Genomic DNA, 24965 nt, shown 5'->3' on the forward strand with positions numbered 1-24965 from the left:
TTTTTTTTTTTTATCGTATTGACTTACTGCTGGCAAGTCTCTTAAACTTTTGGGGCCTCATTTTTCTTATCTTTAAAATGGAGATGATACTTATACTCTCTAGCTTATAGCAATTTTTTGAGACTAAAGTGATATAGAAGATGTAGAAAAAGGTAATAATCTATACATAAGGTGATTATTATTTGAACTTAAGTAGAGACTTAGAGCAACACTTAGGATTCTAAGTTAGGGAGAACACAAATATGAATATTAAATGACTAATGAAGGTGGGAGACGACAGACAGCTAACCTAAAGGTGAAATTAAATGTATGTCTGCAGTGGTGTGTAGGCTTGATTCAGTGGTGAAGGAGTTGTAAAGAGAAGGGATTGCTAAGATTTCTATCCTGATACCATTTGATGGGTTTAATTAAATTAGCATGTGTGGGTGCCTGTTTATATTAGCAGAAAAGTCTAAAAGGACTCTTAGAAAAGGGATTCCTTAAAGCAACAATAGTAAGAAATTATTCCTCAGTCACTTAGTACAGATAGAAAAGGTAGTCTGTTTTGTCATTTTACAATTGTGAGAGTTATACAGTGTTATAAGAGAGTAAAAAAAGTTTTACAACCTGATAAATATTTGTAAGAATCAATATAGAAATTAATTCTTAGTCATCTCATACCAGATACCCTGGAGCTACATGCAGAAACCACAGTTTTCATTGTGTGCATTTATGACTAACAGTGGAAGCTAAGTTATTTTCGTTTGTTCCCATAGTGGCTAGAAGGCTCTATTTCCGTTCTGAAATTTATAAAGGTTGTGATTAGGGTAAAAATGGAAAATCTAATGGATGAAAATTTTTAAATTAAGGGTAACTGTTAATGAGTTTCATTAATTGTAATGCTTAACTGTAGGCGTTAAAGTGGCTTTGTAACTCAAAGTGCACCTGTTAAAAGTATGAAAAGGTATTATTTAATGTGACATAGACTGAAATTGCTTACTAGGAAAGAAATCCATGATATAAAGTACAAACTAATACATAAGGCGTGAGGTATTTAAGGGATGAAGTGTTCTATATAAGGAGATTATGTTTGGGGAGACAAATTCATGACTTGAGAGATGAGGCTCAGCATTTTTGCCTAATAAAATCTTGTATATAAGGATACTTAATTTTATTAGGTAAAGTGGCTTTCTTTAATCTTTATAAGTCTGTACAGAAACTTCTCGGAATCTTCATGATATTGACTCTCCAGATACACAGTTTATAGTTAGAACAGCTCATTTGTTCAGATATTGTTTTGTTATACAGGTATGGATAAATATCTTAATTTTATAACAATTTTAAGATGTTACCAGATGGAGCCAACAGCCCTTTTCACCAACCCTTCTTTCCATTTCTGCTCCTTCCCCAGGGGCAATATGTATTATATCAATACTTTGCTTTATTTCTCTGCAGACATATTCTTCTATATTTGCATATTTGTATCTGACAAAAGATAAAGTATTGTTTTGTGTGCTTCAGTGCTATGTATGTGACACGATTCTACCTTTATGACACTTGCATTTTTCCACAGAAAAACATGTTTTGGAGAGCTTTGTCATGTTAGTGTGTGTAGAACCATGTTGTTCTTTTAACTATTGCAGATTATTCACAGGATTGGGATTTAGCCATTCCCCTGATGAGGAACATTGAGGCTATTTGTCTTTTCTCCATGTTTTCCAGTGACATCAGGATGCATATCCTAAAAAGTTGCCTTAAAAGCAGTATTACCAATTACGATGATGACCTTTCATTGGATAAAAAGTCGTGATGATGAAGGCTTAATAGAGTTAAAACTTTGATTTTTTTTTTTTTAAATGTTACTGGAATTTCTGGTAATGGTGGCATGAAGAGGCTAACAGTTCTCCTCTGCAAAAAGCAAATAGAAAACCAGACAAAAGTGTCAAAAACATCCATTTAGAGATATTGAAAATTGACCAAAGGCAGTTTAAAAATTGGTCTTGCACAACTGTTAGGACTTGGAGTGAGAACAGTGGGAGTCTGTGACCTTTGAGCCTGGGTCCTTCCCAGATAACCCCTCAGGCTTGCCCTGCTGCCCCCACCCTCCTCAGTTGATGGAAAAATAAAGTTTACCAGCTTGGGACTAGCTGAGAAAACCAGCAACCCTGCTGCTGGAGAGATGGGGGTGGGGGAGTAACTTGATTCAGGAGAGGGAAGAGAGAAGGGGGACACACATAACCTGTGACTCTGCACATACAAATTGGTGGATTTGGTTGGAAACAGGAGAAAATCTGCTGCCTTTATAGCTCCAGGTTGCAGACCTGGTTTAGGGTGAGGAGTGGACCAGAAGACATTTAACAGAGAAATCCCAGAAATGAGAGAACTGTAGAAGGACTGAGATGAGCTCTCCATATAGCTCTGGTTGACTGGGAAACTACGTATCTGAAGGGGTGACCCCAGAGAGCCTGAGGAAAAAGTTTAAACCAAAGGAGATTGGAGAGCTGGCTGCAGTGTTGGATGCGTCCCCAGTCTGTACACAAGTCAACTGGCAGAGGCTGGATGTCTTACAGGTTTGAGAGATTTAAGCACAACCATTGCCCAAGTCATTGGATGACCATTAAGCTGCACTGATACAGGCACACCCACTAGGAAGCCAGGCTAAAATATAAAAGAGTTAGAAAGCTGACCAGAGATGTCCCAACTGAGTACCACGTAGGGAAACTGGTTCTGCAGTTTACGTTCAGATGAATTACTAAAAGGAGACCCAACATCTCTAAAAAATAAAATAAATCAAGTTACTGTAATATATTAAAGGTTCAGTTTTCAAATGGAAACTGCTGGACCTTAGAAAAAAGAAAGAAAAGAAAACCTAGGAAAACATGACCCATAATCATAAGAGTCAATGGAAACTGACTGAGTGGGCTTGATGTTGGATGTAACAGACTTCAGATTGGCTATTTTTAATATGTTCAAAGAATTAAAGGACAGTATGTTAGCAACACTTAATAGAGAATCTCAATAGAGAAATTATAAAAGAAGAATGAGATAGAATATTTAGGTTTGAAAAGGACAGTAATTGAAATGAGAAGTTCATTAGATAGGCTCATTAACAGATTTGAGATGCCAGAGAAAAGGAAGCTCAATAAAAAGTGTTCAAAAAGAGAGAGAAAAGAAAGAATATTGAGAGAAGTGGACAGAGCCTCAGAGACCTGTGGGACAATGTTAGACATTTTAACATGGATGTAATGAGCATTCTGGACAGAAAGCAAGGAGAGAAAGGGACAGAAAAACTATTTGAAGAAATAGTGACACCACACCACCACAGGTTTGGTGGACAATAATGACTTAACAAGGGTTTCAGGAAGATGGAGTAAGCACGCTGCACCCTGTCTCTTCCATTGAATGCAGCTTTAAAAACTGGACAGTATACAGGGAGTAGCTATTTGCAGACTCTGAGAAGTCAGTAGTAGCAGGTGGATTGGAGAAGACAACCAGGATACCATTGAATCAACAGTGAGTTTATTGTGGGTTGTTTGTTTTTTTGTTGTTTTGCTCTGGTATCGCCAACCTAGCCTCAAGCCTAGAGCATCAGAATGGACAGCTGGAACTCCAAAAACCCAGTGGTTCTGGTTTAAAGAGCAATATGCTCAACAGGAGTGCAGAAACCTCTCCCTCTTCCTCCCTCTCCCTCTCTCAGCAGCTGCAACAGCTGAGAAGATCCTACCTAAAACTCCAAAGCAAGAAATCTTCCTCTTTGATTGGAGGAGTTGTACTTCCTGTCTTTTTTTCCTGTGTTTTGTTTCCTGTGTTCTGTGGCCATCTGAACCAGATCATGAGCCCGGTTATAGAAAGTATCCTGTAGAGTTGGTTAAATTTATGCCCCAGATTTCTGGCTGGAGGATCAGTAAAGAACATCCCAGAGAACCCAAAGTGCCAGGCAGATTGCAGAGGAGGCTGGAAAGAGATTCTGAGAGTTGTCTTGCACTCCTGGGCTCATTCTTGAGATGTGCATGTGTAGATCTGACTCTGAAGATTACACATAAATGTTTTGTACTGAAATACCAATAGACCACCAGCTAGGTCCCTGACTGCCTAGTGGGGTGGTTCATATGTGGGACAGAGCCAAAGAACACTGGAAATTTTGAAGTTTACTGGTTTCTTTTTTTTTTTTTAACTGGTTTCTTATAAAGTTAAATGTACACATATCATGTGCTCTAGCGATCTCATTCCTAGATATTTACCCAAGGGAAATGAAGACTTAAGTTCAAAAACAAGGGTGCAGATAACTATAATAAAATGGCATTGGTACCTTAAAGAGTCAGAATTTGAGACCTGACCTCAACTGAGTCAGTTGCTTACTGAAAGAAAACATATCAGCACTCTCCCTAAGATTTCAACAAGGCCGAGTCTTCTGTTATTATTAAAAATATAGAACATACATGCATATGAAGAGCCTGGAAATCCTTAATTCACATGGGCAAAGATAATCATCAGACACTAACACTGAGATGACGCAGATGTGGGAAGCATCTGAGAAAGATATAAGCAGCTTTTATCATTATAAATACACTGCAACAATTAAGGGTGTGTTCTCTTGAAATGAAATATAGACTGTCTCAGTAAAGAAACAGACAAAAGGAAAACGAAATGAAAAATCTGGAACTGAAAAATATAATTAAAAACTCGTTGGGCAGGCACAGTCGCAGATAACTGTCCATGAACCTGAAGATAGAGAAGTAGAAATTTATCCAAATTAAACAAACAAACAAAAAGTTGAAAATAATGGGCAGAATAAAAATGAGAATCCCAAAGGACCAATGGGATGATACCAGAAGGTCTAACATGTTTCATCAGACAATCAGAAGGAAAGAAAAAGAATATGGTACAGAAATGAATATTTAAAGAAATAATGGCCAAAAACTTCCCAAATTTAGTGAAAGACATAAACCTTTTCTAGTACACTCAAGAGGTTCAGTGAACCTCAAATGGCATAAGCCCAGTGAAATCCATGCCCAGAAACAACATAATGAAATTTCTGGAAACAAGACAAAAAAAAAAAAAAGCAAAAAACAGTAATAAGGAAACTATTTGAATGAAAATAAGGAAACTATTTGAATGAATGTGGATGTCTCATCATAGACCATAGAGGCTAGAAGGAAGTGAAACAATGTTAAACATACTGGGAGCAGCAGACAGGGGTTGGGAGGAGAGAGTTCAATCCAGCAAAACTATTTTCCAGAATCTGCTGTTTAAAAAAAAAAAAAAAAAAAAGACTTGTATTTGAAAGCCCTGCAAGTAACAGAAAAGTGTTTCTAAATAAGATTGCTAGAAAGTTACACTAGCTGCTTTTATAAGACATTTACTTGGTTCATAGTAGAAAGATCAGTTAGTTCATTTAAAATGGTAGTTCACTTCCTTTTCTAAATTAAACTTGTCATCAGAGGATGACAAAATACAAAATGGGTCAGGTAATATGATTAAATTAGGGGGAAACTCTACTATGTTAATTTTTTAAAAAACATTGTTTTTAAGGTGGGAGTATTGTAACTGCTGTTTTTGAGATTTATTTTTCACTGACACTTTGAATAATTAGCAATACAGTGAGAGATGGTTGAGGGGAATGAATTCCTGAATGAGATAAAACAGAGTATTTAACATTTACATGTTTTTAGTATTAGATCAGTCATTTAAATTTATTATATAACTTCATGAGTTATACCAATGTCATTTCTGTTTTACAGATAAGGAAATGTGTGTAAATTTTTCTTTGATGCTATATTGGAAAAAAAGATTAAAATTCAGAATTAACTCTTTTTAAATCACTCTTTGCAACACATGTTCTCAGCATTTATATTGATATATCTTTATGAGGCAACTCATTATAAAAATAATGAATAGAGGACCTCTTGATGGAGATGTAATTGATACAACCTGCATACAAAGGACAGTGCAATAGTATCTGGCAGTTGAAAAAATTACGTATTCTTTGATCTAGCAATTCTCTTAGCCTTTCCTTATTAACGATATGTTCAGTTCAGTAGCTCAGTTGTGTCCAACTATTTGCAACTGCATGGACTGCAACACTCCAGGCTTCCCTGTCCATCACCAACTCCCAGAGCTTACTCAAACTCATGTCGGTCGAGTCGGTGATGCCATCCAACCTTCTCATCCTCTGTCGCCCCCTTCTCCTCCTGCCTTCTATCTTTCCCAGCATCAAAGTCTTTTCCAGTGAGTCAGTTTTTTGCATCAGGTGGCCAAAGTATTGGAGTTTAAGCTTTAGTATCAGTCTTTCCAATGAATATTCAGGACTGATTTCCTTTAGGATGGACTGGTTGGATCTCATTGCTGTTTATGGGACTCTCAAGAGTCTTCTCCAACACCACAGTTCAAAAGCATGAGTTCTTTGGTGCTCAGCTTTCTTTATGGTCCATCTCACACATCCATACATGACTACTGGAAAAACCATAGCTTTGACTAGACTTTGTTGGCAAAGTAACATCTCTGCTTTTTAATATGCTGTCTAGGTTGGGCATAGCTTTTCTTCCAAGGAGCAAGCATCTTTTAATTTCATGGCTGCAGTCACCATCTGCAGTGATTTTGGAGCCCCAAAAAATAAAGTCTGTCACTGTTTCCATTGTTTCCACGTCTGTTTGCCATGAAGTGATGGGACCAGATGCTATGATCTTAGTTTTCTGAACGTTGAGTTTTAAGCCAACTTTTTCACTCTCCTCTTTCACTTTCATCAAGAGGCTCTTTAGTTCTTCTTTGCTTTCTGTCATAAGGGTGGTGTCATCAGCATATCTGAGGTTATTGATATTTCCCCCAGAAATCTTGATTTCAGCTTGTGCTTCATACAGCCTGGCGTTTTGCATGATGTACTCTGCATCTGTGTTAAACAAGCAGGGTGACAATATACAGCTTTGACATACTCCTTTCCCGATTTGGAACCAGTCTATTGTTCCATGTCCAGTTCTAACTCTTGCTTCTTGAGCTGCATACGGATTTCTCAGAAGGCAGGTAAGATGGTCTGGTATTTCCATTTCTTTCAGAATTTTCCACATTTGTTGTGATCCACACAGTCAAAGGCTTTGGCGTAGTCAACAATGATGCATACATAAGTATATATATCTGTGGTGTTCCCGGTGGCTCTGCGATAAAAAGAATATGCCTGCAGTACAGGAGACTTGCAGGAGACGCAGGTTTGATCCCTGGGTCAGGAAGATCCCCTGGAGTAGAAAATGGCAAACTACTCCAGGATTCTTGCCTGGGAAATCCTATAGACAGAGGAGGCTGACAGGCTGTAATCCATGAGGTTGCAAAAGAGGCATGAATGCGTGACTGTAAACAATAACAAAACACCATGTATGTGTGTACAGATGTGGATATATCGGTGTTGATTGTAACAGATGATAGCTATTAAAAATGGAAGCAGCCTGTATATCTTTCAGTAGAGGACAAACTAAATGAATGTTGACTCTTCCATATAGTGAAGTGCTAGATGTATTGGAAAAAATGAGCTCCAGTAGAGAAAGATTATTAAGATGTTATTAATAAAACCACCATGTTCATGTAAATAAAAAAGGTTGTATTCAAATATTGGGATGCATTTTGCTAGGAAGCCTAGAAAGAAAATCTCTTTGGAGGAAATCAATTTTTGTGTTTATTTTAAAATATTTCAGCATAAACTTCCATTCACCACACTGGTATGTATACACACACATACATATATAATACACACACATACAAATATATATAATTTTTAAAATAGCATGTATAAAGTTTTTTAACTTGTCTTTCATCAGAACTTTGACATTTTTACTCCATTATCTTCTGGTTTTAAATATTAACCAGTAATAAGTGGCATGGAAGTCTGTTGCTTTTACAGGCTCTTTTCATTTCTTTCAGGAAATCTTCACTTCCCCTCTTTTAATCCTCCGAGTTTCGAAATTTTACTTAGGTGTCCAAATATGGTTCTTTTCCATTCAATCTGAAGTTGTTTTATGTCATTTAAATTTGGGGACATTTTCTACTGTTTTTTCAACTATTTCCTCCCATCCTTGTCTCTGATTTTGTCCTGTGTAACTCCTGATACACACTGTTGGATTTGATTCCATATTTTAAGTATTCTCACATTTCCCATCTTCTACATTTGAGAGTTTACCTTGACTTGATTTTCCAGGTTAGTGGTTTCAACCTTATTCTATCATTTAGTCCGCTGTTTGATTTTTTTTAATTTAACAGTATTATTTTTAGTTGCCAGGTACTTTTTCTTCTTGAGTTGCTCCATTTTCTCCCTCCTTAGTGGCCTGTTCTTTTATGAGTGCAGTAGCCTCTCACATGTTTTTGAGAATGCTAATAAATATAAAATTTTAAAGTTCTGTTCTCAGCACCATCTGTTTTCCCTGTAATTTAGTTTGTTCAACTTGTCCCTTGTCACTGTTTTCTTCAGATGTCTGGGGATCAGTAATGGTTGGTTTATATTCACAAATGAAGGGCTGCATTGGTTAATCCAGAATATCTATCTGTTGAGAAATTCCCCTGTAGTTGTGTAGGCTCTCCCTCATTGCATTTTCTGGATGGTGGGCTTTGCCTTCAGATATTTAGGCAAAAAAACTGGTGAGCAAGCTAAGAACCCTCAAATAGCTAAATTAAGGAGGAGGAATTTACCCTGGAGTTGGAACGAATTTGTGCAAGTTGAAAGAACAGAAGGGGAGGAGGGTGTGCCACCCCTAGAAGTGTTAGGCAGTGTGGTGAGGGGAATTTTTGGTTGTCATAATAACTGAGAAACACTACAGGCATTTGGTAGAGAACAATCCTGTGCAAAAAGGGTTACATCAATAGTTTCCTGTTTCTTTTTTCATTTTATTTTATTTTTAATTGGAGGGTAAAATATGAAAGTGAGGGTCACTCAGTCATGTCTGACTCTGTGACCCCATGCCCACCAGGCTCCTCTGTCCCTGGAATTCTCCAGGCAAGAACACTAGAGTGGGTTGCCATTTCTTTCTCCAGGAAATCTTCCCAACCTAGGGATTGAATCCGCATCTCTTGCACCTTTTGCATTACAGTCAGATTCTTTACCATCTGAGCCACTAGGGAAATCCCAAGAGTCTTCTCCAGCACCACAATTCAAAAGCATCTTTTCTTTGGCACTCAGCTTTCTTTATGGTCCAACTCACACATCTGTACGTGACTACTGGAAAAATCATAGCTTGACTTTACAGACCTTTGTTGGCAAAGTGATGTCTCTGAGTTTTAATATGCTGTCTAGGTTTGTCATAGCTTTGCCTCCAAGGAGAAAGTGTCTTAATTTCATGGCTGCAGTCACCATCCATGGTGATATTTTGGAGCCCAGGAAAACAAAATCTGCCCTTGTGTATGGAGTTCCTTAATTGCTGTGAGTGGCTACCCTTCCACTGTGCCTGCTCTTTTCTTTTATTGGCTCAAAGCTTAGATTTTTTTTATAGGCTTCTTTGGGAATACGGCTCCACATTTTGTTTTAAGGGTTTAAACATTAATTATAAATTCAGGATTTTCAATAGGGTGAACTATTTGGTGGTTTGCACTGGGATGCCTTCCACTGGGTGTCTTTACCAGTCTCATCATCTTACCATCCCACCACCCCCACCAAATGAAAGAGCTAATCTTTTACTCATTTTCTGTATTCACTGTGTTAATAATGCACTAGGAGGTATTGTTCCAAGCGTTTCCATGTATTATTTAGTTGCACCAGCCCTGTAGGATAGATACTATTGCCATCCCCCACTTAACAGATGGAGGAAACTGACTTGGAGGAGTTAATTCATTTACTCTGGTTTTCAGAAATAGTTTAGTGGTAGTGTCCAGGCTTTTAACCACTATGCTATATCACTTAATTCTCTGATTACTCAATAGTGTTCTTATCATCATACTTGATTCATATGTTTACACATTTTGGTCTATTCTACTAGATTTAGTTTTTGAAGGAAAGATAACTGTGTCTGTAGTCTCTTCAGTGTCTCTGGGCTTCCCTGGTGACTCAGCTGGTAAAGAATGTGCCTGCAATGTGGGAGACCTGGGTTCAATCCCTGGATTGGGAAGATTCCCTGGAGAAGGGAACAGCTACCTACTCCAGTATTCTGGCCTGGAGAATTCCATGAACTGTTAAGTCCATGGGGGTTGCAGAGTCGGACATGACTGAGCATCTTTCACTTTCACACCTGGTTTGAAAGTACTCAGCTAAAGTTAAGTTAACTGAGCACAAAGTTTAACTTTCTTCTCTGATGCATTATAACGAGATTAGAATTTCAGGATACTATTTTGAGAGCTAAGGTATTGACTACATAATGTCATTTTGTAGAAAAGAATTGTTTTTATTGACTTAAGGATTTAGATGAACTCTTGCTGTCATGGTGAAATCAGCCAAGTGAATATTGTGTCAAAATTTAATCATAAAGAATCCTGTCTTGATCCAAATTTCTTTCTTTTTAATTTTTATTTTATATTGATACATAGTTGATTAATACTGTGGTGTTAGTTGGGTGTACAGCAAAGCGATTCAGTTATACATATATTAGTATGTGTATCTATTCTTTTTCAAATTATTTTCCTATTTAATATATTACAGAATATTCAGCAGACTTCTTTATGATATACAGTAGTTTCTGCTTGTTTATCTATTTTAAATATAGTATGTACATATCAATCCCAAACTCCCGATTTATCTCACTCCCACCCTTCCCTACTGGTAAATATGTTTGATCTCTGAGTCTTTTTGTGTATTTATTCCTGTAATTTATTTATTTATTATTCCTGTATTTATTCCTATAAATAAGTTTATTTTTATGTTTTTTGAAAAATAGTCCATATATAAGTGAGATTATATGGTATTGGTCTTTCTCTGTTTAACTTAGTTCACTTAATATGATAATTGCCAGAGCTATCCATGTTGCTGCAAATGGCATTATTTCATCCTTTTTAATGGCTGAGTACCACATATTTATCCATTTCTTTGTCTGTGGACATTTAGGATGCTTCCATGTCTTGACTATGGTAAATAGCACTACAATGAATATTTGGGTACATATATCCTTTCAAACCATGCTTTTCTCCAGATATATGCCCAGGAGTGGGATTGTGGATCATATGGTAGCTCTATTTTGAGTTTTCTAAGGAACCTCTGTATTGTTCTCCATAGTAGCTCTACCAGTTTACATTCACACCAACAGTATAGGAGGGTTCCCTTTTCTCCACACCCTGTTCACATTTATGGTTTGTAGATTTTGTGATGATGGCCATTCTGATTGATTGGAGATGATGTCTCATTGTAGTTTTGATTTACATTAGTTTTTCTCTAATTAATTAGCAGTACTGAGCATCTTTTCATGTGCCTCTTGGCCATCTGTATATCTTCTTTGGAAAATTGTCTGCTTTTTGGTTGTGTGGGTTTTGTTTTGTTTTCTGATATTAAGCTGCATGAGCTGTTTGTAAATTTTGGAGACTAATCCCTTGTTAGTCACATCATTTGCAAGTATTTTTTCCCATTCTGTGATCATTTTATATGTGTGTGTGTTTTTCCTGTGCATAAGCTTTTGACTTCAGCTAGGTCCCACTTGTTTGTTTTTATTTTCATCATTCTTAGAGGTAGATCAAGAAGATATTGCTGTGATTTATGTCAAAGTGTTGTGCTGTTTTCCTCTAAGAGTTTTACAGTATCCAGTCTTACATTTAGGTATTTAATCCATTTGGAATTTGTTTTTTGTGTTTTAAGAATGTTCTAATTTCAATTTTTTGCACATAGCTGTCCAATTTTCACAGCTCCACTTATTGAAGAGACTGTGTCGCCAGTATTGTATAGTCTTGCTTCCTTTGTCATAGATTAATTGACCAGAGGTGCATAGGTTTATTTCTGGGCTTTCTATCCTGTCCATTGATGTATATTTATGTTTTTGTCCCAGTACCATACTTTTGATGACTGTGACTTTGTGCCTGAAGTCAGGGAGCCAGATTTCTCCAGCTCCATTTTTCTCTCTCAAGATTGCTTAAGCTATTTGGGATCTTTTGTGTGTCTATGCAAGTTGTTTTGTCCTACTTCTGTGGAAAATGCCATTGGTAATTTGATAGGAATTGCGTTGAATCTATAGATTGCCTTTGGTAGTATAGTCATTTTGACAGTATTGATTCTTCCAGTCCAAGAACATGGTATATCTTTCTAACTGCATCATCTGTTTCTTTCATCGCTGTCTTTTATTTTAATTTTTTTTTGGAGTGCAAATCTTTTGTATCCTTAGGTAGGTTTATTTCTAGGTATTTTATTCTTTTTGATGTGATTTCTCTTTCTGGTCTTTCATTGTTAGTGTATAGAAAGGAGAAGATATCTGTGTATTAATTTTGTATCCTGCAGCTTTACTGAATTCATTGCTGAGCTCTGATAGTTTTTTGGTAGCCACTTTAGAATTTTCTTTGTGTAATATCATGTTGTCTGCCAAGTGACTGTTTTACTTCTTTTCCAATATGGACTCCTTTTATTTCTTTTTCCTCTCTGATTACCATGGCTAGAACTACCAAAAATATGTTGAATAAATGTGGTGAGAGTGGACATCCTTGTCTTGTTCCTAATCTTAGAGGAAATGCTTTCAGTTTTTCACTATTGAGTATGATGTTAGCGGTAGATTTGTCATATATGGCATTTATTTTATTGAGGTGTGCTCTCTCTAGGCCTTCCCTGGTACTTCAGATGATAAAGAATCTGCCTCTGGTGCAGGAGACCTGAGTTTGATCCCTGGGTCAGGAAAATTATCCCCTGGAGAATGGAATGGCTACCCACTCCAGTATTCTCGCCTGGAGAATTCCATGGATAGAGGAGCCTGGCAGGCTACAGTCCATGGGGTCACAAAGAGTTGGACATGAGTGAACGACTAACACTTTCGCTTTCATGTTCCCTCTGTGCCCACTTTCTGGAGAGTTTATCATAAAAGGATGTTGACTTTTGTCAAAAACTTCCTGCATCTATAGAGATGAACATATGGTTTTTATTCTTCATTTTGTTGATACAGTGAATCACAGTGATTGATTTGTAGGTATTGAAAAATCCTTGCATCTTGGGGATAAATCACATTTGATCGTAGTGTTGGATTTGGATTGCTGGTATTCTCTAGAGGACTTTTGCGTCTGTGTTCATCAGTGACACTGGCCTGTATTTCTCTTTTTGTGACGTCTTTGTCTGGTTTTGGTGTCAGGGTGATGGTGACTTCATAGAATGAGTTTGGAAGTATTCCTCTGCAGTTTTTTGAAATAGTTCCAGAAGGATAGGTGTTAACTCTTCTCTAAATGTTTGATAGAATTTACCTGTAATGTAATCTGGTCCTGGACTTCTGTTTGTTAGGAGTTTTTATTTGTTTGTTTGTTTGTTAGGAATTTTTTAATAACAGTTTCAATTTCAGTACTTGTGATCAGTTTGTTCATACTTTCTCTTTCTTCCTGATTCAGTCTTGGGAGATTGAACCTTTTTAAGAATTTTTCCTTTTCTTCCAGGTTATTCATTTTATTAGCATATAGTTGTTTGTAGTATTAAGTATCTCTGATGGAGAGGGAAGCCTAGCATGGTGCAGTCCATGGGGTTGCAGAGTCAGACACAACTGAGTGACTGAACTGACTGATCCTTTGTGTTTCTGTGGTGTCCATGTTAACTTCTCCATTTTCATTTTTAGCTATAGTCATTTGAGCTCCTTTTTTTCTTGATGAGTCTAGTTAAAGGCTTATCAATTTTGTCTCTTCAAAGAACTAACTTTTAGTTTCATTGATATTTTTTGTTTTCTTAGCATCTCATTTATTTCATTTATTTCTGCTCCTATCTATATGATTTCTTTCCTTCTACTAACTTTGGGTTTTGTTTGTTGTTCTTTCTCTAGTTGCTGTAGGTGTAAGATTAGGTTAGTTATTTGTGATTGTTCTTATTTCCTGAGGTAAGATTGTATTGTTATAAATTTCCCTCTTAGAACTGGTTTTGCCACATCCTGTTGGTTTTGGATCATGCTTTCCTTTTCATTTGTCTCTAGGTATTTTTTATTTTTCTCTTTGGTTTCTTCAGTGATCCATTGGTAATTTAGCATAATGCTTAGCCTCCATGTGTTTGTATTTTCTTAGCTATTTTTTCTTGTAGTTGCTTTCTAATCTTACAGTGTTGTGGTCAGAAAAGAGACTTAATATCATTTCAGTTTTCTTAAATTTACTGAGGCTTGCTCTGTGGCCCCAGCATGTTATCAGTCCTCGAAAATGTTCCATGTGCACTTGAGAGGAATGTGTATTCTGCTGCTTTGGGATGAAATGCTCTCTAAATATCAATTAAGTCGATCTGATCCATTTAAGCCTGTATTTTCTTATTGATCTTCTGTCTGGATGATCTATTGTTGAAAGTTGGGTCTTAATAGCCCCCACAATTAATGTATTATTGTTGGTTTCTCCTTTTACGGTTATTAGTATTTGCCTTATATATTTTGGTGCTCCTTTGTTGGGTGCATATTTACAATTGATTTATCTTATTGGATTGATTCCTTGACCATTATGTATTGTTTTCTTTATCTTCTATAGCATCTTTATTTTAAAGTCTATTTTTTTCTGGCATCTGTATCGCTACTCAAGCTTACTTTTGATTTCCATTTGTGTGGGATACCTTTTTCCGCCCCCTCAATTTCATTCTGTGTGTGTCCTTAGATATGAAGTGGTTTTCTTATAGACAGCATATAAATGGGTCTTGTTTTTGTCTTTATTCCACTTGTCTATGTCATTTGGTTGGAGCATTTAATCCACTTACATTTAAGGTAATATCGATATGTATGTTCCTATTGCCATTTTCTTAATTGCTTTGGATTTGTTTTTCTTGCCTTCCTCTTTTGTCCTCTTGTGATTTGATGACTAACTTTAGTGTTATGTTTGGATTCATTTTTCTTTTTTGTGTGTGTATCTAGTAGATTTTTGGTTTGTGGTTACTGTGTTTTGATATAGCTGTCTATATATCAGCAAGATTGTTTTAAGTTGCTGATGTTTTGATTTCAGTTGCATTTCCAATGCCCTGCATTTGTGTTCTCCTCCTCTCTCAGTCATTGGTTTTGATACCACATTTGTGTGTGGGTGTCTTCCTATTATGTTTGCCTTTACTGGTGAACTTTTATTAAACTTTATTAACAAAAATTTTATGTCTTTTTACTGAATGATATTGTGAAAAGTTAGAAATATGTTTATGTGTAAGTAGTGCTTCTGTAAAAGCTTGCCATTTTAGTAGACTGAACATTGAAAAGATAACATTTCTATCTTTGTGGCTTATTATACAGTTTGTGGAAAGTTAATAGCTTTAAGATTCTTGCTTTGTAAACTATACCATATTTATCTGATTCTAAGTTTTAATATGTTGTTGGATTCTGTTTGCTAGAATTTTGTTAAGGATTTTTGCATCTATGTTCATCAGTGATATTGGCCTGTAGTTTTCTTTTTTTGTGGCATCTTTGTCTGGTTTTGGAATTAGGGTGATGGTGGCCTCATAGAATGAGTTTGGAAGTTTACCTTCTGCAATTTTCTGAAAGAGTTTGAGTAAGATAGGTGTTAGCTCTTCTCTAAATTTTTGGTATAATTCAGCTGTGAACCCTGGGCTTTTGTTTGTTGGAAGATTTCTGATGATTCTAAGTTTTATAGAGAAGTTTTATTTATAAATAACAATATATAACTTGAAAGTGTGTTAGTTGCTCAGGTGTGTCCAACTCTGTGCGACCCCATGGACTGTAGCCCATCAGGCTTCTCTCCTTGGAATTCTACAGGCAAGAATACAGGAGTGAGTGGCTGTTTCCTTCTCCAGTGGATCTTCCCAGTTGAGGAATCGAACCCAGGTCTCCTGCATTGCAGATGGATTCTTTATCATCTGAGCCGCCAGGGAAGCTCATATAACTTGAAAGCTATTCTTTATTTTTGGTAACAGAAAAATGTTACATTTTTGTGATGGAAACTCTGTTACTGAGTACTTGTGATGTACCACACTATGGGCTAGTTGCTGAGAATATAGATTTGAACAGGACAGAGAAGATTTCTGTGCTTATTACTTAATAGTTTAGAAAGAAAGTTATACAGTAAATAAACACTTACCAGCATCATTTGTTTTATCAGACTTATAAAGCTTAGACTGCTACAAAAATGTGCATTAGAAGAAGTTACCCCAGTTGGCGCCTCCAAGGACATCAGGGGTTCTGCTCCTGAGGGACCCGTGTGAGTCGGGTACACAAAGGTGGTGCTAAGTCGCGAGGAGTTGTTTGCATCAGGACAAGGGAAAGACTGTGGTTTCTAAAGCCACAAAGGGTGGTGCAGATTGTTGAATTTAGCAATATATTTTAAAGATTTAAAGGCCATAAAATTTATTGTAATAAATATCTTGTGGGTGAGAGATGTATGTGTGTGTGTATGTGTAGGAAGCTCTTGTGTGTGTATATGTACATATATATGTGTGTGTGTGTGTGTGTGTGTGTAACAGACGGGGAGACAGTGGAAACGGTGTCAGACTTTATTTTTTGGGGCTCCAAAATCACTGCAGATGGTGACTGAAGCCATGAAATTAAAAGATACTTACTCCTTGGAAGGAAAGTTATGACCAACCTAGATAGCATATTAAAAAGCAGAGACATTACTTTGCCAACAAAGGTCTGTCTGGTCAAGGCTATAGTTTTTCCAGTGGTCATGTATGGATGTGAGAGTTGGACTATAAAGAAAGCTGAGCACCGAAGAATTGATGCTTTTGAACTGTGGTGTTGGAGAAGACTCTTGAGAGTCCCTTGGACTGCAAGGAGATCCAACCAGTCCATCCTGAAGGAGATCAGTCCTAGGTGTTCATTGGAAGGACTGATGCTGAAGCTGAAACTCCAATAGTTTGGCCACCTCATGCGAAGAGTTGACTCATTGGAAAAGACCCTGATGCTGGGAGGGATTGAGGGCAGAAGAAGGGGATGACAGAGGATGAGATGGCTGGATGGCATCACTGACTCACTGAGCATGAGTTTGAGTAAACTCTGGGAGTTTGTGATGGACAGTGAGGCCTGGCGTGCTGCGATTCATGGGGTTGCAAAGAGTCGGACACGACTGAGCGACTGAACTAAACTGTGCATATGTGTGTAGAAAGCTCTTAAATAGTCTTGGAAAAAAATTATGATAGCTAGGACTCATAATGGAAAGAAATTTTTTGATTCCGGAAATATTTAGGAGGTAGAATCTACTGCTTCCTTTACTCCAGTTTAGTTTCTATTCCTACAGCTTCCAAACTTTCAAATATTTTTGCTATTTTATTTCTTTTCTTCCCTCTTTATTTTTATGGGTTTTTAAAAAAAAAAAACTTTACTATTAGTTTGCTTCTGTTTTAATAGAGATTCTAGAGGTAAAGACTATAAACTTAAGTAGTCAATCTACCATATTTAACTGAAGCCTACCCCCCACTGATTTGAAATGTCACCTTCTGCATATATTAAATCCTATTAGCTTGTCAGGATTTCTCTGTTGCTGTGCCAATACCGCACCAGTTTAATTTATAGTGTTTTTATATGTGATAGCACCAGCACCTTCTTTACATTTGATTTTTTACAAACATAGTGACTGGTTTGACGTATTTTCTCTTTCAAGTAAATTTTAGAATAGCTTTACTCCAAAATCCTGTTGGAATTTGTTAGGATTTATTTATTCATTTTTTTCATATGAAATGTTTTGGAGAGAATTAATATTTTTATAGAATTGGATTGTCCTGTGCCAGAACATGGTCTCTTCATTTATTTATTTTAAATATCCTTTGTGTGTGTGTGTTTTCGTTGCTCAGTTGTTTCTGACTCTTTGCAACCCCAGGGACTGGAGCCTGCCAGGCTCCTCTGTCCTTGGAATTCTCCAGACAAGAATTCTGGATTGTTTCACAATTCTCTTCTCCAGGGGATCTTCCCCACCCAGGAATTGAACCCAGGTCTCCCACATTACAGTCATGCACTTGACGATCTAAGCCACCAGGGAAGTCCATGTGTCCTTTAGTATATTTTATATTTATCTCATATCTGTCTGAACATTTCTGTTTTAGCCTTATTTCTTATTTGTAAATTTTGTTGCTGTCATGAATGTAGTTTCTTTCAGTGATGTTTTCTAATTGGTTTTTACTGTTATTTAGAAAAACGTTTGATTTTTCTATATTGCTCTTGTGTCTAGCAAGACACAAGTCAAACTCTTATAGCTAACTTCAATAATTTTTCAGCTGATTCCTTAGTCTTTCTGCTAACTAGATAGCTATAACCTATGTATGTTTGTTTTGTAATATCTTTCTACATTGATGAAAATGTTCAATAGAATTTTGAAAAGTAGTAATCTTAGTGGATATCCTTGTCTTGTCCTTGACTTTAATGGTAAAACTTCTGACATTTCTCCATTAAGGATAATACTTCATACAGATTCTGTGATAAAATTATTCTGGTTTTCTTCTAGTCATGTTATGGTAAGATTTTCCATTAGGAACTTTAAATTTTATTTAATGTATTTGAAGCATTGAGGGTGGTATACTGTCATATACATTAAACTATATATTTCTTAAAGTTAAACTGGGCTTCCTAGGTGACACTAGTGGTAAAAAAAAAACCCTGCCTGCCAATGCAGGAAACATAAAAGACATGGGTTTGATCCCTGGGTCAGGAAGATCCCCTGGAGGGAGGGCATAAACCCACTCCAGTATTCTTTCCTGGAAAATCCTATGTACAGAGGAGCCTAGCGGGCTACAGTCCATGGGGTAACAGAGTTGGACTTGACTGAAGCGACTTCTCACACATGCATGCACAGTGTTAAATTATCTTTACATTACTATGATAAACTGTACTTGTGTATTGTTATTTTTTTAAGACATTGTTAGATTCAGTTTGCTAATATGTTGTTTGGGATATATGCATATATACTCAAACAGAGTTTAATATTAATATATACTTTTTATTGAATTTTGAAATCATATAGAACTTGGAAAGCTTTTGATCTTTTCCTGTGTTTTGATTTAAAAATGTGAATAATCTCTTTCTTGAAAGTTTGATACAGCTTATTCTTAAACCTATCCAGGCCTAATGTCTTTTTTAAATGGTAGATCTTTGAAAACCTTTTGAATTTCTTCCATTATAATCTGTTTCCATTTTTACCTTTTTCCTAAATTTCAGTAATTGACATTTTACTAGAAAATCTCTGCTTGACTACATTTTTAAATAAAGTTGTTCATTGTGTTTTCTTTTGAATCTTAGTTATGCCTGCAGTTATTTTTCGTTACATTTCCAAAGTGATTTGTGTCTTCTCTTTCATTAGTCACACTAGCCAAGTGTCAGCCTTTTTTTCTTTGCCTTTTGAAACAGCCAGCATATCAGATCTATGGCTTCTTTTTTTTCTAGGATTATTTTCTGCTTTCCCTCTTAATTCCTTCTCCTAGTTTTTCATGATCCATAACAGGGTTTCCATGCTTTTTCTCTCATTGCCCTTTCTAGTGGGAAAATTCTTCAGTTTAATTCTTGCAATCCCCACTCCTAACCCCGCCCCACACACAGTAATTTAATTTAATCTTGTTCTTTCTTTTGCTCTTTTTTCTTTCTCCCAACACCCCCCCCCCCCACCGCCACCTTTTTAAAAAATAACCTCCTAGTAAGTAGTAGGCCTATTTCTTTGGCAGTTAATGTTTGTTGAACTTGGTGAGTTACATTCTTGCTTTTAGTTTTCATGTTTAGTTATTCTTGTTTTGCTCATATTTGTAATTGAAGGGTCTATATTAAATATATTAATTTTTCTCTAGTTTAAGTAGGCATCCCATTTGTATGCCATTGAATCTAGCTTCTGATTAGAGTCCATCCTCTTGTAATAGAGGAGGAGAAGTGGAACTTGTAGGAAACTTACCTTCTGAGTTTCTGGACTTTCCTTTCTTCCTGAAATCTCTGAGTAAATTGGGACACTTCCCTGCTTTTCTGGATCCGACTCAGCTTTGTAGTGTTCTCACTACATGAAACAGCTTTCTGTTTCATGTATTAAGGTTTTCTGTGTAAGAGTTGCCTTATGGTAATCCATGTTAGAGTAGTTATTATAGATCTAGTTAATGTTTTAATAGTTTATAAGGTTAATTCTCTCACTGCTCCCTGTTATAATTTTTGCATATTTTCTTGTGTATCTTTGATATGCTTTTAGGATGACTTAATTAAAAAGAACTATTATATTTTTTGATAGTTCATGTTATTAGGTAACTAATTTATAAGCCAGTGAGTTGGCTTGTTAGGGGCAATTGTTTCTTCACACTGTCCAATAATATCCCAACAAGTGAGGGAGATTGGATTATGCCAGCTGTTAGAACATTATTTATTTTATTCACAGCAGAGTATGGAATGAAGGTGTCAGGGCAGATGCTTTCAAGTTTGACATCCTGGTGCAACTGGAGCACCAGGGTGCATCATTCCTCACTCACCACTTAACCTAACCTCCTGACCAGTTTTTCTCTGCCTTTCCTGCCTGTCAATTCTGAGACACCCAAAACCCAGTTTTCATTCAAAAGGAGAAGATGGGGAAAATTCCAAGACCCCTCACCTCATCTCTCACCTTGGTGATTAAATAACCTGTAACAGGGTGGGTAAACTAAGTGAGAATTTTTTGATAGGAACATTAAGAATGACATCTGAATTCAACTCCAGAAAACAGCTCTACCAGGGGACAGTAAAGCCTTAGCAGATGTTCTGAAACTGCTCATAAGAAAGTGCTTGGAGAGTGGTCCTCTAGGTATGAGCTCTAAAAGCTCTGGACTCAGTGGGGCTTCGGCTGGTCCAGTCTGGGCCTTCAGAATCAGATGACCTGGGGCTGCCTGGCAAGCACACTGCAGTTGGTCTGTCTCAGTCTTCCATGAGTCCTTCAGGTCCATCACAGAATACAGCCCAATGTGTTACACGGTTAACCCTTCAACAGCACAGGTGATTAAGGCCACCCACCCTCTGCACAGTGGAAAATCCCCTTATACTGTCTTTGTGGTTCCGTGTTGGCAGATTCAACTAGCAGCAGATGTTTAGTACTCTAGTACATATTTCTTGAAAATAATCCACATGTAAGTGGACCTGAGCAGTTAAAATCCGTGCTTCCACTGTAGCTTCCTTCAGGATCTCCGGTTTGAGGAAGCGTATGTTTACTCTCCTCACTGTAGAGGATGTGTGGCACCTGTTGGTTGTTGGGCCACTGGGTTAGGTTTTGGCTGCTGACTGGTGGTGTGCTGAGAGCTCCCACTTTGAGATTTGACCACAGGCCCTAGCTCAGGCAGTGCCTTCACAGAAAGAGTCCTGTGTCCCATAGGCTATCTCAGCCATGCAGCAAGGTATCAGTGAGGGCTTTGCATACACCCTTGAAAAGAGTGTTAGTGTTTCAGAAGATGTAGCAGATGGGATCCGAAAATCTTGCCCATTAAGGAACAGGGATTCTGGCCTTCAGCTTGAAGTGGGTTTGCAGAGTCACAGATGGTGGCGAGGTTTCATCCTGTGCAGATAGTTGTAGCAGTTCTGACTTACAGCTGTAGCAGTCTTGGACCATCCTTCATGAGGACGCAGGGTTTGTACTTGATATCCCAGAGTCTGGATAGTCAGATATCATCTCCTCTTTGAAGTCTTTGGGGGCATGACGCCTCTAGGGATATGAGGTTAATTTCAAGATTTCATTGTGAATCTCATGATTTACTTCTTCACAAAAATTAATAGCAGTACAAACACCAGATTCTTGTCAATCTTAACCAGCACACCATTCACCCAGACTGGCTTCCCTAACCTGTGCTGAACTGCAGCAGTTTACCCCACTCCCCTGCCTCCTCAGCCCAAGTTCCCTGGAGCAGTCCAGGTCATTTCCCTAGTGAATTGGGGGAAGAAACATGGTTATTTAGGGGATCTATGGTAGTTCTATCAAGTGAAAGTGAAAATCACTCATCCATGTCTGACTCTTTGCAATCCCATGGACTATACAGCGCGTGGAATTCTCCAGGCCAGAATACTGGAGTGGGTAGCCTCTCCCTTCTCCAGGGGATCTTCCCAACCCAGAGATCGAACCCAGGTCTCCCATATTGCAGGTGGACTCTTTACCAGCTGAGCCACAAGGGACGTCCAAGAGTACTGGAGTGGGTAGCCTAGCCCTTCTCTCGGTTATCTTCCTAACACAGGAATTAAACTAGCGTCTCCTGCATTGCAGGTGGATTCTTCACCAACTGAGCTTTCAGGCAAGCCCAGTTTTATTAAATCTCTATTAAATATACAAATTAGTTTGGGAATGTTTGGCAACTCCAGATTCCCTTTTCACAACATGGGATATGACTGGCTTATAAGTTTTTATTTAGATTTCATATATTATAAAATCAGTAACAACTTAGATCTTCAAAATAACCAAGGATATATATCACAGTCTCTGCCACTTTTCTTCCTGTTTAATTAAGCATAAAATATAAAAATTTAAATATCTCAAGAACCAATATAGAAGATACATTTTAAAAAAAAGCTTCTGTACAACAGGCAATTTTAACACCAACTAGATATTTGGTGATATTAAGGAATTATTGTTATTTTATTAGATATGCTAGCAGTATTGTTACATTATTTAAAAAGAGTCCTGATCTTTTAAGCATAAACACTCAAGTATGATAGCTGGGATTTGCCTCAAAGTTAACATAGGACAGAAAGTATGTAAGAGTATGAAACAAAATTGGCCATGAGTTGCTAATTGTTAGAGCTGATAATTATTGGGTTAGCTGTAGTATCTCCTTTTGTATATGTTTGGAATTTTCCATAATAAAAATAAAGACAAATGTAGTATGTCAAAAGAAAGAAAAGAGTCCTCATAAAAAAAAGTACTCATGAAAAGCAGAGCTGACTACATTTATAGCCACAGGGTAAAAATATTAATACTTCTGAAGATTGTTGATTCTGTTGTTCCCTGACCAGAGTACACTTTGGACCTCAAGCAAAATTATGAAGTAGACTTTGCTTATATTTGTTATTTCCTAGTGTCAACTTCCATCTTAGCTCCATATCAGTTTTCTTTCTGCTTGTTGTAAATGCACGCTTTTCTCCCATTCACCTCTTTACTTCCAAAATTGTAACTTACTTCTTCCTACTGAGTCAGAGACCTAAAGATGAACCTGTTCCAATTAAAGTGCAAGAGAAGACAACTCGGGATAGAGCTTAGGAAGGTAGAAATTGGGAGTAGTTCTGATGTTTGAGCATTTGGAAAAATTTCTAATAAAAATGTGAGAAGTTTGTTGGAATATTGTGGGGAGAAACTAGTAGGAATCCTATATGAAAAACACTAACTGTTGATTTTATTTAAAAATTGCCAGTCTGGAGAGAGGGAAAGGTAAAAGCTTTACTAGTACGATTAGCTAGTACTATCCTAATGAAAATAAATAATGCCTAAAATGAGCATGTCAAAAAGTAGCAGTATTAGCATATTATCCAGAAATATAGTTATGATTAAAAGAAACCACAAATTCAAAGTAGTTAATTATGGATGGAATCCTTTGGGAGGGAGTCTGACAGCATGGAACAAAGAATTGCTGTATTTTATTATAAGCAACTTAGTAATACAATGTCTTTTTACAATGTTTATGTTTTATTTTAATAAAAATATTTAAAAAAACAAACTGCAGTATTAGTATACTTATTCTAAAGATGCATCAAGGAAAAAACTTATTAATAAAATTAATCTGAATAAAATTAAGACTATGATTTTGAATGTAGTAGGAATCTAGCTTCACCTTCTTCAAATGCATATCCAGTTGTCCCAAATCCATTTTTTGAAAAGGCTGTTCTTTTCTCCTTTGAACTATCTTGCCACTCTTGTTGAAAATCTATTAACCATAAATGGGTTTATTTATGGACTCTCAGTTATATGTCTATCTTTATGCTGGTACCACAGTTTTGATTACTACAGCTTTTTAGTGAGTTTTAAAATTGTGAGTCTTCCAGCTTTGTTCTTTTTGAAGATTATTTGGCTGTACTCGATTTGCTGTATTTCCCACATGATTTTTAGGATCTGCTTATCAAGTTCTACCAAAAAGGGTGGGGGAAACTGAGATTTTAATAGGGACTGCATTAAAACTATCGATCAATTTGAGGACTATTGCCATCTTAACAATATTAAGTCTTCTAATCCATAAAATTCGATATCTTTTTATTTATTTGTCTTTAATTCTTTCAGTGATATAGTTTCACTGTAAAATCTTGCACTTCTTTTGTTATACTTGTTTCTAATGATTTTATTGATTTAATGCTATTGTAAAAGGAATGGTTTTGTTAGTTTCATTTTCAGAGTGTTCATTGCTAGTGTATAGAAGTACAAATGATTTTTGTACTTTTTTGCAACCTTACTGAACTCGTTTATTAGTTCTAATAAGTTTTTTGTATATATTCCTTAAGATTTTCTGTATATGAGATCATATCATCGGCAAAAAGGGAAAGTTTCATTCATTTTTTATCTGGATGCCTTTTTCTTTTTGTTGCCTAGCTTTTTGTTGGCTAGACCCTTCAGTACAATGTTGAGTAGAAATGATAGGAGTAGATATCCTTGCCTTGTTCCTGATCTGTGGCAAAGCATTCAGTCTTTCATCATTAAGTATGGTGTTAGCTATGGGTTTTTTGTAGATGCCCTTGAGCAAATGAAAATTTCCTTCTGTTCCTAGTCGAATTATTTTTTTTTATCATGAAAAGGCATTTGATTTTGTCAAATGCTTTTTCTGTGCTTATTGAGATACCACGTGGTTTTGTTCTATTAATACAGTGTATAACATTGATTATCATATGTTGATGAGCTACACTGTATTCCTCGGATAAATTCTGCTAGGTCATTGTGTACAATCCTTTTTATATGTTGCTGGATTCAGTTTGCTAGTATTTTATTAAAGATTTTTGCATCTGTGCTTATAGAGGGATATTGGCTATAGCTTTCTTGTGATGTCTTTGTTTGTATTTAGTTTCAGGATCTCA

The 24965-nt window shown here is 36.7% G+C and overlaps 1 protein-coding gene and 1 pseudogene across 8 annotated transcripts in view; one reads left to right on the forward strand and one right to left on the reverse strand.

Annotated features, from left to right (window-relative positions):
* PALS2 (protein associated with LIN7 2, MAGUK p55 family member) overlaps positions 1-24965 on the forward strand; it is a 117888-nt gene that overhangs the window by 29262 nt on the left and 63661 nt on the right. Inside the window, exon 1 of one of the 8 annotated variants that reach the window (XM_070467588.1) lies at positions 17914-17973. The exons of the other annotated variants lie outside the window; for them this stretch is intronic. The gene's annotated coding sequence lies outside the window, so the exon portion shown is untranslated. Of the gene's footprint in view, positions 1-17913; positions 17974-24965 lie in introns of those variants that run through there. 8 annotated transcript variants of the gene reach the window in all.
* LOC139035701 (protein C1orf43 homolog pseudogene) lies at positions 21121-23773 on the reverse strand (annotated as a pseudogene).

Source organism: Odocoileus virginianus, chromosome 1 (genome assembly GCF_023699985.2).
Source record: "Odocoileus virginianus isolate 20LAN1187 ecotype Illinois chromosome 1, Ovbor_1.2, whole genome shotgun sequence".
Lineage (NCBI taxonomy): Eukaryota > Metazoa > Chordata > Mammalia > Artiodactyla > Cervidae > Odocoileus > Odocoileus virginianus.